Source organism: Pagrus pagrus (assembly GCF_965226575.1).
Source record: "Pagrus pagrus genome assembly, chromosome: 16".
NCBI lineage: Eukaryota > Metazoa > Chordata > Actinopteri > Spariformes > Sparidae > Pagrus > Pagrus pagrus.
In genome coordinates, this window is record NC_140200.1 from 20,722,071 (window position 1) to 20,736,278 (window position 14,208).

General features: G+C 38.9%; 1 long non-coding RNA gene across 1 annotated transcript; it reads right to left on the reverse strand.

The window, feature by feature from the left end:
* Positions 1-1,122: 1,122 nt before the first annotated feature.
* On the reverse strand, positions 1,123-2,981 carry LOC311271591. Its single transcript, XR_014624442.1, has 3 exons — positions 2,656-2,981; positions 1,455-1,547; positions 1,123-1,368 (listed from the first exon to the last, which is right to left on the reverse strand). It is a non-coding gene; the product is annotated as an uncharacterized lncRNA (long non-coding RNA).
* Positions 2,982-14,208: the final 11,227 nt, after the last annotated feature.

The following is a 14,208-nucleotide window of genomic DNA, read 5'->3' on the forward strand; positions in this document are numbered from 1 at the left end:
CCCTGCTCCTACCTGGTCCTGGAGAACCTTGACCAGCAGAGGGCGCCCCGAGCCCGCTCAGTCTCCTCCTCCATCCCAGTCCCTGTCAACAGGGTTGAAACATATTAGGCTGCTGCCCCTGAGAGCTCTTGAGGCCTGAACATTCCTGGCAAAGACAACATACTTCTAGGCAGAGTGAAGTTACTTTGTTGACACCACTTTTTTGCTTGTTATCTCCTTCTGTTAATCTGTGAACTTCCCACATATGTTACTGGACAAGTGTTGCTAAGGGTTCATACGTTTTGATGTGCGAGTTTCCACAGCCACTTAAGCATACTGACATGCATACTTTCATACTTTACAAGCGTAAGTATGAGGTTCCCTTACAGGGTAGCCAAACGTGTCTTTTGGAACAATTCCACAGTCAGACTGTTCTGACTACTTTATGTTCTGGTCAGTGCCGGCCCAAGCCTTTTGGGGGCCCTAAGCAGAATTTGATTTGGGGGCCCCCCCCACCACCGCAGAGTCACCTGTGCGTGACAATTTTTGACACAAATGTCAAACTATAATGTTATATAATAAATTGTATTAATACAGTGATGAATTATGAACTACTTTCCTCCTGAGCACAGACACATAAGGACCCCCCCACACACACACACACACCTTATTTGTACGAAAGTGGGTGCAAGTGGGTAAAGGGGGGTCTGGGGGTCCTCCCCCAGAAAATTTTGAATTTGGTAGATGTGATTTCCTGTATTCTGGTGCAGTTTTGGGAGGGCCAGCTGGAGAAGGGCAATACCTAAATTTGTTTTGCTTTTTGACTTATTGAGGTAGTGACCTCACGCAACGACTTGTGCTTCAGGGCCCCTTGACCTCTTGGGCCCGGTAGGCTCATTCAGTAATCCATCCTTGCTCACATGCAACAAATGTTTTGGGGCTCCATGCCCCTCTAGACCTGAGCCCCCTGGGCTTGGTAGACCCCTGTATTAATATAGTTGTTATTAAGACCAAACCAGTCACCTTTTAACCTCAGAGGGTACTAAAATCACACATTTATTTTAAACTTTCATATTAAAAATGAAGCACTAAGTGTGGTTTGCTGAGCTTGAATTGAAAAATAACAAAATACAACAGCAGAGATTGAATTTGTTGTAAACAAGTAAATCAGTTTAATGACTTTTTTTTTCAAACTTTGAACAGATCTGCAAATGTGCATTAAATGAGCAATCTTCAACTACAAAATAAAACCGAAATAGACAAACATTAATATAATAAAAAATAAAATGTTCCAAAATAAATACTTAAACTTACTTAACTGCTCCTCACTTTCAGGTGCTGTTAACTGCTCCTCACTTTCAGGTGCCTGTAACTCTGTAGTGGATGAACCTGCAATGATAAACCAAAAAAAATAAGAGGCTATGTTAAATGTGTCATGTCATATTAACAGGCAAGCATTAACAGAAAAACCTCACCTGCTGTATCATCAGCTGTGGAGGCACTGACACTTGATGAGACATCAGGGGCAGGTCTTGTTGGTTGTGCTCCAAAGTACTTCAAAAGTGTTCCTGAAAAATAACATTGCATAAGTGCATAGTTGATAGAAGAATGAATTTATTTTGCTATCATTACTTACATTCATCAACAAGCAATTCCACACCTGATGATTCATTTTCAAATGAGGCATAATTGCAGTATGGGGAACACTTAACATGGTGATCTACTGCAGCCTAATAATTATAAGGGTAGCACCGCTATATGATATCACTCGCCATATTAATAAAATTGGAATAAAAAAAAAAATACCCACCAAACATGGTATTTTCTCATAAAGACCAATACGCCATCTCTCATTAACATGTTACATTATAACTGTACTTTAACCAAATATCTTAGAGCAGAGCGCACAATAGTGCTTCATCTTTGCTGTAAGTTACATAGCTATGGTAGCTGGCATCTGTTACATAATGTAACAGATGCCAGGCAGCTACCATAGCATAGCTGTGCGTGTCGGACTTACTGATGCCTTAAGAGTTGCTCTAGTCAGTGCGGTGGGAGCCTGGGCTTTAAGCCTGCTGGCTAGCGCGCTTGAGTTCACCTTCGGTGATTCCTCCACTTGACCGACATCTCTGCACGTAGTCGTCGCGACGAATACGAGTCGAGATGTCGGTTTAAGTCTGATTCAGACCTTCCACTATCACATTATAAAACAGTATTAAACTAACTCTCAACGCTTTCCGGTATGAAATCAGACTACAATCCCTCGGAGGAGATGTGGTAAATTTGCCTGCTTCAGCTACGTTTTCATGTAGCTAGTGCTAAAGTCCACCTCAATCAGCTAACTTTAGTTTACAACATAAGACCAGCTAGAGCTAGCTAGCACATAGGTACATGATGCTTGATTGGACATCCTAAACACTCCCAATATCCTTGACATCTTAAATACACCTAGATAAATGTATATTAATGGGAGACATTTCACTGTTGATGGCGACAGGGATGTAGCTCTGGTGATGGCTTATTAGAAGCTAGCTGGCTAGTTAACGCCACGATCTCATATAAGCCGCTTATAAGGTCATGACGACGTTAACTAGCTAGCTAGCTAACCGCTGTCATAGCTAGAGCTGTTACCTCAAGTGAGCACAAAACATACTGTAAATAACCATGCAAACATACCTTTGTCTTGCTCTTTTTTCTCCTCCTCGGTCCTTTTCTTCTTTCTCTTTTCGGCACCAGAGGGATATGTCCTTTTTTGTGACATGGCTTAACATTACCGAGCGCGACTGAACTTAATGCGGTGTCTATGCGTGCGAATTGGCTATTCACGCCAGCCAGGTGTCTGCGCATGACTCAAATGCTGGCAGACACAGCAGGTATATTGATCATGAAATCTGAATCATCTTGTCTTGAATTATTCATTCATTCATTCATTTCGGTCACTTTTTAATTTATTTAATGGGTATAAAAAAATTAAAAAAATTAAATTGATTTTTTTTTTTTTTTTTTTTCTCGGCGGCTGCTTGGGGGCCCCTGGCCACTAGGGGGCCCCAAGCAGCCGCTTAGTTCGCTTATTCCTCGGGCCGGCTCTGGTTCTGGTTCAAAGTTTACTACACACAAAGCTAGATGTTTGTCACATTGTTTGAATTCGAAGGTCCATCTTGATATCAATGATGTGCATCAATCATCAGGATTGCACCATTAAGGATATCACAGCTGAAAGTGATAAGGTTTATTAAGGAACTTCACAATCATGATAAGATTTATAACTTAACACAGATAAGATTTTCCTCTTATCTAGGCCAACTACTTGACTGTGTTCTGGTGTAAAGTTTGTTGTGCAGTTTCAAAGTGAAACCACAGTTATTTATGCTGGTATACCTCCAGTTTCCTCTCATATATATCGATATGTGTCTGAATCATCAGAGTTAAATCATAAAGACAGCTGCAGATGTTTCTCTTCTCTCCACAGAACACAGTGCATGATGGGAAACACTCCACTTTTCTCCTGATGGAAAGAAGTTTGATCTGAACTTTTCTTTATGTTTAAATGACTACATGATTTTATTTGACCTATTAATTTTTCTCACTGTAACACTAAACAAGAAGGCCCAAATAGTTAAGAATGTGTTGTAGACTGTTTCACAAGGTTTATAAAGTTCCTCTTGTCATTTTAAAGGAGTCTGGTGACTTTCTCCACAAACCACAAGAAGCAGATTATATTAGTTACTGTTAACTGTATTTGTAAAATGTGACATATTTATCATCAATATGTTTTATTATTTAATACATCTGATGTAAATGTAAAAGTACAGCTGCTGAAACTCTTCACATATTTTGTCTTCTCTTCCTGCAGTTTTTGGTTCAGGTCATTACTTTGAGATATTATTGTGATCAAACTCTCCTGTTAGCTGTCAGAAGAAGTGTGTTTGACCCTGGACACTCCTCACATGAACCATCTCCTACAGAATCTGTGTGTTTGAGGTCTGAAGGACACAAACAACTGTCTTTATTGACCGTCTGTGTTTTCCTCTGCTTGTGATGTACTCTCACTGTTTGATGTGAAGGCTTTCTAATGTTCCTTCCACATACAAAGACTGACTGCAGACACGAACATCGACTCTCTTGACGTTTAACATGGACTTCCATAAAGTTTAACCAGAATTTTACAGCAGCACCCAATAAAAATATGAAAGATATTTTCTGAGGGTGAACGCTGCTGAAGTACAAGTTCTGTCAGAAAACTGTTGTTACGTATCATTGGACACTTTTAAGTGGTTATATGGAAATTCAGGAGCTTTTGTATCACATAAACTGTGTGAGTCCCTGGCAGCTATTCTGTGTTTACCAGCTGACAGAAAAGTTGCTTTTATTTCTCACAGGAATGACAAAACCAGTTTAATCATACAATCAGAGACATGTGATCCATGAGAGGATATTTCTATCAAAGATATTCATTAGAAAAACATTCTCAAATACACTTTTATTACAGCTGACATAGTTTAATGTGTCATTTATAGTTTAACATGTCAAGAACAAACAGATTTTTTGAAAATTGGAAACAAAGTTTCTGCTAGAATGTCTCTCATATAGTCAGATGACAAGTCCAACTTACAGTTTTTGCCTAATGCTTAAACACTAAAAGTGGTTGCTATGCCCAAAGCATCACAACCTCTAACTTTGGTGACCATGCACTAAACAAAAGCACCAACCCTGCAAACACAATATATGCTTTGCACTGTGTTTGAAATTCTCCAACACACTTCTTGCAAAACACTACACACTGTTTTTTACATAAGACACATTGTTCAAAAAGGAAATCTCATTCAATCATTGGGAAAACACATCTATTTAAAATACAAAACACAACTAAAATTGGAAAAGCACACAGATTCACACACATGAAAACATTTAAAATTTCATTGTAGACCAATCAGTCTAAGCTATAGCACTAAAAATACACCGGATGTGAGCTCAGCTCCTTTGTGCCAACTTTGGAAACATGGAGGCAGACAGTATTGCACATTGTTCAAACGCACAGCAACACAAGTTGATTTTGGTGGATGAGGCTGGGTTCAACCTGGCAAAAACCAGATGCCTGGGCGAAACATTATTGGGCAAAGGGCCATAGTAGGCCTACATGTCCCTGGTCAGCGCGGGGGAAATATCACCTTGTGTGCTGCCATCAGTATTTAGGGAGTCCTGCATCACCTCTCCATCCTCGGTCCCTACAACACAGCCCTCATTATTTGCTTTCTGGACACACTTCATGACACAACAGTCCAGGACAGGCCAGAGCAGCCCCAGTTTGCTGTCATCTGGGATAATGTCAGTTTCCATCGGGCGGCTCTGGTCCGGGACTGGTTCACCAACCATAATAGATTTATTGCACTCAACTTGCCACCATACACCCCATTTTTGAATCCAATTGAGGACTTCTTTTCAGCATGACGCTGGAAAGTTTATGACCGTCAGCCACATGCCCGCATGCCTCTTCTACAAGCCATGGAAGAGGCATGGGGCGACATTGAGGTTAGGTCCATACAGGGCTGGATACGGCATGCAAGACGATATTTCCCCCGTTGCTTGGTACATTGCCTGTGATGTGGATGAGGTGATGTGGCCAAATGCCAACAGGAGATAGGATCCGTAGCCTAAATGTCTTCCAGTCATTCCCTTACAACACTATGTTTTGTTGAACATTCTAGTTGTACCATGTCTTTGTGGGTTTTTTTTGTTTTTTTTTTACTTTTGCAAAAACCTGAAAAACCAAAAAAAATTCTGAAGCGTTTCCATTTTGTTTTCATGTGTCTAGATCAACTGTAGTGGATCAATCTTTCACCAAAAAAAATCAGTATGAGTCTTTTAAAGTCAAAAACCATCCATAGTACTTAATACAGCTGTGTTTTGCATAAAGCACATCTGTGTGTTGTTGCTGCTAGGAAAGAGTAATTCAAAGGTGCATGTGTTTAACGTTTTGATGCTAAAAACAGTTTTGAAATGGGATTGTTAGGTTTTGTTTCAAGAGTTTCATTTTGCCGTATAAGTTAGGAGTTTATTTTCATGTGCTGTGTCTTACTCAGCCTGTGTGTTAAGTTATGACACGGTGAGCCAAAGTCTGCAACATGTGTGAAAGCATTCGGCAAAAACTGTAAGAATGTGGAAAGGAACAATTGTGAGTCGTCAGTCGTTGTTTATGTTATTTAAGTCACATAATGTTATGTAGGCTCTGTACTTATTGTGTATTTCAGTCGTCCTTATAGACTTACTGTAGGCTGCTGTTGCATTGCTCTTTGGGAGTTCTTTGAACAAACATGTTGACAGAATAAGAAACCAACTAAATTAACTTATAGCCGACATACTCATACTTATAACATACTCATTTAGCTAATTGTGTAGTCTGTTGTTAATACCTTAAACCATTTCACATGGTAAAACACAATTTGCCGATCTCACTTAGACTTTTCAGCAGAACTCTAAACACATTCTCATTCTCAAAACACATCCTGCACTCTAATGCACATGTCACCCATACTGGTGAACACAAATGTCAACAATCAAATACAAAAAGAGAACATATGTCATTGATTACAGTTTTTTACGATTGTTTACACACTAAAATAAAAATTTCCACACAATTTGTGAAATTCTACACCAAGGGGCAAAACACCTCCACAAATTGGCACAACATTACACACAATGTCTGCTTCACCCTTTTTTGCAAAACATTACACACAGTGATTTGTAAAACTCTACACACATTTTCACACCTTAGACACAGATAAGGATTGTGAGGTTACTTCCTTGTCATTACAAAGCCCTGGATTGCCAATGACCACACTAATGAACGAATTGGATAATCACATCCACCAGGTGTGGAAGCACACATGTGCTAATTTGAAAACGCAGCACTCAGGTGTGCTATAAAAGGCAGCAGGTGAGTTCACCTGTCATCAACAAAAATGGAAGGAGCTAGAAGAAGAAGAAGAAGAAGAATAAGAAGAAGAAGAAGAAGAATGAGAGGGGGAGCTCAAAGAGGAGATAAAGGTAGAGGAAGAGGTAGAGAAGGACTTGAAGAGTTGATAGAACCTGAACAAAGAAGACGGGGACCAAGTTTGACTCAAGAAATCCGTGCAACACTTATTGACCATGTTATCAACCATGGACTGACACTGATGGAAGCTGGACAAAGAGTTCAACCAAATCTCAGCAGAAATACTGTTGCGTCAGTAATTCAGACATTTCATCGAGAAAACAGGTAAGCTAACCACACAGTACATTGAAACTGAAGCTTGCTGTACTTATCCTCAATATTGTTTACTGTGACATTTGACAGTAGGCTGCATGTGTGTTTTTTTTATATATTTTTTTTTACATAGGATTGAGGGTCGAGGACACCAAGGTGGAAGGGGCCCCATGTTCACTCGTGCACAAGAGGCCGCCATTGTGAACATGGTTTTGACCAATAATTGTATCAGGCTGCGAGAAATCCAAGCCAATATCATGAATGATGACCATATTTTCAATAACATCCAACAAGTATCTCTGTCAACATTAGGTCGAATCCTCAAGAAAAATCAAATATACAGTACATGAAGCAACTGTATCGGGTACCATTTGACAGAAATTCAGAGAGAGTGAAACATCTGCGCAATGAGTATGTGGAGGTATGTATTGTTTATCTTACTATGGTGTGGTATTGTGCACTGCTCATAATGTTCTGGCACAAAAAAATACTGTGCAATAGATATTGAATAGTATCCTATAGTCTTTTACTGTGTTTCAGAGAGTCTTGCAAATGGATGCTGAAGAAATTCAACATGAATTTATATATGTGGCTGAGGCTGGATTTAACCTTGCGAAAACAAGAAGAAGAGGGAGAAATGTAATTGGACACAGGGCAATCACCAATGTGTCAGGGCAGCGAGGGGGTAACATTACCCTTTGCACTGCTATTACACAAAATGGGGTCCTCCACCACCATGCAAATCTGGGACCCTATAATGCAAATCTAATACTTGCATTTCTTGACAAATTGCATGAGACTGTCACAGCATTAAACCAAGTGGACCAGATGCGGTACATTGTCGTTTGGGACAATGTCTCATTCCATCGGGCTGCTCTGGTCCAGAATTGGTTCCATGAGCACCCTGAATTTGAAGTCTTATACCTTCCCCTATACTCCCCCTTCCTGAATCCAATAGAAGAGTTTTTTTCAGCATGGCGGTGGAAGGTATACGACCTGCGGTCCTATGACCATTTGCCCCTCATTAGGCCATGGAGCAGGCCTGTGATCATATCGAAGCAGCTTCTGTGCAGGGGTGGATTCGTCACACGAGGCGATTCTTCCAACGGTGCCTTGCCAATGAAGACATAGCCTGTGATGTGGATGAAATCTTATGGCCTGATCCAGCCAGACGGAGAGATGATGAATAGTTACAGTATTCTTGTTGCTTTTACAGTAGTTTTTCTTCAGAGTCAAAGTGCATGTACTTAATGCAGTAATTTTTATTTGTCTACAGATTTTATTTGTTTCATTGATTTCATTGTTGGTTGATTATGGTAAGAAATACTGTAAGTATTGAAATAAATACTTGAAATATTCAGTCTGCAGCATCAGTGTTGTGCAGTGCTTGGTAAGTTTATAGTAGGCCTATTTGTGTACATCCTCCCTATATCTCAAACTAATCATGAAGAATGTTGTGGGTTTGTCACTATTTTTTTTGACATCTAAATGATCCCTTACATAACAAAATCTAGCACATGCTATTTCCTAAAATTAGTTTTTTTTTTTACAAATGTGTTTTTTACAGTTTTTCTCAATTGCTAAAACACAATTTCTGAAACCTTGCTCCATTTTCTGAAAACATTAAACACAAAACCTCAGCCTCAAGCACTATTTACAAAACCTCTGACTCCTCGTGCAAAATGAAACTTTCGCCTCAAAACAGATTTACCTGTGCTCAAAACCAAACACTGCTCTCAAATCATAAACAAAGCGTTCAAAATGATACACACTATCAAGCAGTCAGTAAACAATACACCAAAAAATAGAAAACACGTTGTTCAAAACATATAGTTCTCAGGGAGAAGTACATTTTTAATCTAAAACAAATTTCATATTTTTGATGAATGAAAACATGTTCTATCATAGTAGCTCAAAATTCATCAGATTATACTCTGCTTTGCTCTTTGCAATTGTTTTTGTTCTTCCTCCTCCTTGTACCCCTATTTTTACAATACTGTACCCTGCATCTCACAAACTTGTCCTTTGTTTCTGTGATACTGTAATTCTTGTTCTTTGTTGATATGAACCTGCAACCAGTCAACATCTATTGAGCAGTCAGTACTGTAAACAAATGGAAAGCACAATGTTCAGGGCCAGACAATTTGTTTATTGTACAGTATACAGCCTACAATGCACTGTACTACAGTATACAATACAAAAAAATCAAAGGAGTAAGCATGTGATCAATGTGCTTCTTCTTGTCTTTGGGATGGGTCAGGCCAGAGCACTTCGTCGACATCACAAGCAATATTTTCCCTCCTGAGGCAACGGGGGAAGAAGCCTCTTGTGTGCCGTATCCAGCCCTGACATGGTTCCTCACCTATATCACCACAGGCTAAAGCCATGGCTTGCAGCAGACTTACTCTGGTGTAGGGGTGTCTATCATATACTTTCCATCTCCAAGAGGAGAAAAACTCCTCAGTCGGATTCAGGAAAGGACGAGTATGGAGGGAGGTACAAGTTCGTAAACTGCCCATTGATGTTAAACCATTCCCTTACCTGAGCAGCTCGGTGGAAACTGACATTGTCCCACACTATCACATAGGTGGGAATGGGATTCTCATTTAGCTCTTGACCCTGCTGCTCTTGAATCTGCTGCTCAAATAAAATATCTCTTAGATTGGCAAGAAATCGTAGAAGGTGCTGGGTGTTATATGGCCCGAGTGTAACATGGTAATGTAGAACACCATGGTTGCTGATAGCAGCACAGATTGTGACATTACCACCTCGTTGACCAGGGACATCAACAATGGCCCGCTGTCCAATTATGTTTCGGCCTCTCCTTCTCCTCTTTGTCAGATTGAAGCCTGCTTCATCGAAAAAGATGAACTCATGGGGTCTGTCCAAGGATTCCAAGTCAAATATTGTCTGTGTAGAAATACAAATTTTGTAAGTTGTACAGAGACAGTGCTATACTGTAGAGTACAATTAGGCCTACTGTATGCACTTCTGATTCACATACATTATATGTACTGAAGAGTAATATCATTCACATAGTATGTGGCAGTACTGTAGACAATCTGGATAACATAGATGTGTCTGAATGTAAACTTACTTACACATACTGAGCCTGCAGTTCTATCACCCTTGGTGAGTTGCGCTCAAAAGGTACTCTGTATACTTGTTTCATTCGCATCATGTTACGCTGGAGTACACGGTCAATTGTGGAAATGCTCACACTGTCGATTCCCTGGAAGTGTGTGTTGTCTTGTATCACTCGTTCCTGGATTTCACTGAGTTGTATTAGATTATTTTGAAGGACCATGCCAACTATAACGGCCTCTTGCTCCCGAGTGAATATAGCTGTCCTTCCACCTGCATGTGGCAGCCTTGCAATTCTACAAAAAGTAGATGTGCAGTTACAAAAAATATTCATGCAGTACAATACATACAGTGATGAACTTTACACATGTCTATTGAAACAGTTGCATATAGTGTAGTACAGTAAATTGGGTTGCACTCTAAGTCCTGCTTCCCTCATTGTCAGTCCATGGACAAGAACATGGTCAATGACTGTTGCTCGAATTTCATCTGATATTTCCACTCTTTGTCTTCCTCTTCCTCTTTGTCCTCCTCTTCCTCTTTCTTGCCCTCCTCCTCTTCCTACTCGTCGCCCACCTCGCATACGCACTCGTCCTCGTCCTCTCACATTGTTTCTTCCATCCATTCTTACTTTCTCCGTCCCACCTTCAACAACCTGTTTGCTCTCTGAACTGGCTTATATTGGTTGTGTCACATGATTTGAAACAAGTGAAACCAATTTTGAGTGGTTGTGTTTAATCAATGACATGTGTTCTCTATTTGTATTTGATTGCTGCCACTTGTGTTAACCAGTATGGGTGACATGTGCATTAGAGTACAGAATGTGTTAAGAGTTCTGCTGAAAAGTCTAAGTGAGATCTGCAAATTGTGTTTTACCATGTGAAATGGTTTAAGGTATTGACAACAGACTGCACAATTAGCTAAATGAGTTCAGGCAACTGCGAACTTTGTTCAGCCAATGGGTTTTAGCAATTGAGAAAAACTGCATTTATCACAGCAGTGTGAAACTGGCTGCAATAGTGTCTGATCATTGAGGACTGTGTTGGTTAAATGAAAACTAATAGCATTTTCACAAATATGTGTATATGTTTTGACTGAAGTGTGTCATTTTGCAAACAATCTAGGAATTATGCAAATTGAGTGTGGTGTTTGGATAATTGTGATTATATTTTGAAAAAAAGAACCCGGTTTTCAAAATTGCGTGTAAACAATTGAAAAAAACTGTAAACACAACCACTCAAAATTGATTTCACTTGTTTCAAATCATGTGACACAACCAATATAAGCCAGTTCAGAGAGCAAACAGGTTGTTGAAGGTGGGACGGAGAAAGTCTAAGAATGGATGGAAGAAACAAATTGTCTGGCCCTGAACATTGTGCTTTCCATTTGTTTACAGTACTGACTGCTCAATAGACTTTGACTGGTTGCAGGTTCATATCAACAAAGAACAAGAATTACAGTATCACAGAAACAAAGGACAAGTTTGTGAGATGCAGGGTACAGTATTGTAAAAAGAGGAGGAAGAACAAAAAAAATGCAAAGCAGAGTATAATTTCTGATGAATTTTGAGCTACTATGATAGAACGTGTTTTCATTCATCAAAAGACAATGATGGAAAAATATGAAATTTGTTTTGAGATTAAAAATGTACTTCTCCCTGAGAACTATATGTTTTGAACAACGTGTTTTCTATTTTTTGGTGTATTGTTTACTGACTGATAGTGTATATCATTTTGAACACTTTGTTTATGATTTGAGAGCAGTGTTTGGTTTTGAGCACAGGTAAATCTGTTTTGAGGCGAAAGTTTCATTTTGCACGAGGAGTCAGAGGTTTTGTAAATAGTGCTCGAAGCTGAGATTTGTGTTTGTTTTCAGAAAATGGAGCAAGGTTTCAGAAATTGTGTTTTAGCAATTGAGAAAAACTGTAATAAACTTCATAAAACCTCGGAAACAGTTATAAACTGACTTTCAGGCCACATTAATAAATAGAATATTAAAAGAAACACAAGAGACAAATTTATGTGTTTTTATTGCTTCAGTTTGTCACAAGTCACATAATGAGAAACACAAATGCGAACATATTATATATAAATATAACAGCATTTAAAGAGTGAATGAAAAAACACAGTATGATCCTCACGTTGAACCACAACCCGACACGACAACTCTAAAACTTCACATTTTAACTTTTCATTTACCTTTTGTTCACATATTTATTTGTCTTTGTTTGTATTGTTTTTATATTCTCTCTCAAACCAAACTGAATATTTTATCTTCTGAAAAACACTTCTGACTCTGTGAAGCACTTTCTAACTTGTTTAACTGTTTGAACATGAAATGTGGTGTCTCGTGAAAATCCCTCTTTTTTCTTAATATTTGATAAATGTTATTTTTTCTAGTGTCCAGGGTCAAACACACCTCTTTTGACAGCTAACAGGAGTGTTTGATCACAATAATCTCAAAATAATGACCTGAACCAAAAACTGCAGGAAGAAAAGACAAAATCATAAAGATGCACCCAGTTCACTTCAAAATATCTTCAGGACAAACTGCCAAATAATGAAATATAATGAAGTCTGAAGTCAAGAAGAATGACAACGTAATCTCTCAGTTTATCTAATTTAACTTTGTTTATGACTAATCAACACTCTGAACTGAATATTGGACTTCCTCATAAACAGACCCCAGACAGTTCAGCTGTAAGATGTCCAACAAACCAACAACTAGGCTGAATATAATGTGATTATTTTAAATTAATGAACTTTGTGGATCATTTGTAGCTAATAAATATCAGTTATTCATATCTTTTGTCAGCTAATTATTAAAATAGCACAGAATACTTTGTTGGTTACATTTTCTATTAATTCCTCACAGACAGCTCCACTGACCCATCATACTAGAGGAAGCTGGGAAGCAAACAATATAAACCAACTGTAGTTTCACTCTGAACCTGTGCAGGAAACTTTGAACCAGAACACAGTCAGATAGTCAGAACAGCCGGACTGTGGAATTGTTCCACAAGACAAATATAGTTGCTTCATAAAGGTATCTGACACCCTCATATGACAAGTGTGACAGTGTACTTGTGTCAGCATGTCGAGATGGCTCTGGGAACTCTCGGATCAAAACGTATGAGGCCTCGTCCAGTTACATATGTGAGATGTTTGCAGATTAATAGAAGGAGATTACAAGCACAAAGACTGGTGCCAACAAAGGGACTCCACTCTGCCTGTAAGTATGTTGTGTTTGCCTCAAGAACTCTAAATGGTGGCAGCCTCATATATTTCAAATGTTATTGACAGTCTGCTCAATTTACTTCACTCTGAAAAGAGGGAAGTTGCTGAGTGGGTGAATATTATAATGACAACAGAATCCATAAAAGCACTATCAGGGTTGCAGATAACTCTGTTCAGCCTTCAAGATAATAATATTGTAAAATATTATATGGTAGTAAGTGCCGCGAAAAAAGGACTTTACTCTTCTTATAGTCTGATTGTGTCCTGGTGTGAAGTGTCCTGTGCAGGTTCAAAGAGAAACCACAGTTATTTATGCTGGAATACATCCAGCTTCCTCTGGTGTATATCGATATGTGTTTGAATCCTCAGAATTAAATCATAAAGACAGCTGCAGATGTTTCTCTTCTCTCCACAGAACACAGTGCACGATGGGAAACACACTGAACTTTTCTTGTTTAAATGTAACTACATGATTTTATCTGACCTATTAATTTTTCTCACTGTAACGTTAGCTGAATTAACAGGAAGGCCCGAATAGTTAAGAATGTGTTGTAGACAGCGTTTCACAAGGTTTATAAAGTTCCTCTTGTCATTTGAAAGGAGTCTGGTGACTTTCTCCACAAACCACAAGAAGCAGATCATATTAGTTACTGTTAACTATATTTG